Below are 1444 nucleotides of genomic sequence, written 5' to 3'. Positions count from 1 at the left end.
TAGTGGCCTCTGGTGCAGGCTCTCCAGGAGCTGTGCACCAGCTTCCAGCACACACAGACCGGCTACCTCAAAAGCATGAAGAACCAAGAGGAAAGATCCCAGCCTCTTTTTTATTTTCCTTTTTTTGATACATCAGTACCACTAATGGATGATGGAGACGATAATGCTCCTTAAGACTGGCGTTTTACAGATGACCAGTTAGTGCTGGTGGAGCTGAATACAGTGATGATGGAAGAGAGGGAGAAAGAGATTCGCCACATCGTACAGTCCATTTCTGACCTGAATGAAGGATGCAGGAACTTAGGCATGATGACTTTAGAATATGGCTCAGTCTTTGATAGAATTGACTACAATGTTGAAAGGTCCTGTATCAAAACCGAAGATGGCTTGAAACAGCTTTACAAGATAGAGCAGTATCAAAAGAAGAATGGGCAGATACTTGTGATTTTAACATTATTTGTCATTATCATTGTCTTCACTATTGTCCTCATCGGCATGGTCTGGCTAAGTGGCATTGAGTTCTCGGGTGTGCTGCACACATGGATTTCCTGGGTGTGACGGGCACCTAGTCGTCTGCCCACAGAGGTGCCGTCCCCAGAATCCATGGCACAGGGCAGTGAACCTTTCCACAGAATCCTTCCAATCATGGTAAGCATGGATAATGGGCTTTTGTTTTTCCTTCACTGTTGAGAATTTAAGGACCTTTGATACTGTTGCAGAATAGAGATTCAGTTCTGTGATCAGTTATAATACATATATATACATTTAGAAAGAGAAAGTGAGTTGAAAGTTTATAGGCACTGCAGAAGCTATACAGTATTGCATGTGTATACTCTATTTTTCAGCAGTTGTGTCTGAGCAGCATGTTAAAATAATTTTGGGGAAATATTTTTAAATCATATATTATTTTTCAAGAAATTTGGTGACAAAAATGTATGAGTAGAGGCAAAAATGCCTCCTCATCTTTTCCTATATATTTTCCAGTTGAAAACAAAGTTTTTTAAGAATTTATAACCTGTTCCCCATTAACTTAATTTAGCTTTTCCATCACTGTTAATAATCAGAGTAACAAAGTGGGAAAAATAAGAAACCAGCATTGATGTTAATTAACACATTTATACGGGCCAGTTAGAATAACTTAATAAGTTTAAATTAATTGTATTTATTTTTATTTATTTATTTATTTATTTTTTCCTTTTTGTCTTTTTTCATGTCCAGCAACGGATTGCAACCCTCAGTGTTGCGCCCGTACCGGACCAGGACCGGCCATGGGATCGCAACCCTCAGTGTTGCACCCGCACCTCGCTCAGCCAGTGAGCGGGAACCAGTCTGTATGTGGGATCCAAACACTCGGCAGGAGCGCTGCCACGCTCCCAAGTGGCTCACTGTAGCAGTGCGCCACCGGGCCGGCCCTAAATTAATTGTAAATGGAGCATTCCTTGTT

The 1444-nt window shown here is 41.1% G+C and overlaps 2 pseudogenes; one reads left to right on the top strand and one right to left on the bottom strand.

The window, feature by feature from the left end:
* LOC103605670 overlaps window positions 1-1444 on the bottom strand; it is a 51509-nt pseudogene that overhangs the window by 40901 nt on the left and 9164 nt on the right.
* On the top strand, window positions 16-558 carry LOC103605668 (annotated as a pseudogene).

The sequence above is a fragment of the Galeopterus variegatus genome, unplaced genomic scaffold, assembly GCF_000696425.1.
Source record: "Galeopterus variegatus unplaced genomic scaffold, G_variegatus-3.0.2 Scaffold5979, whole genome shotgun sequence".
Taxonomy (NCBI): domain Eukaryota; kingdom Metazoa; phylum Chordata; class Mammalia; order Dermoptera; family Cynocephalidae; genus Galeopterus; species Galeopterus variegatus.
This window is presented reverse-complemented; position numbering and strand designations above follow the sequence as displayed.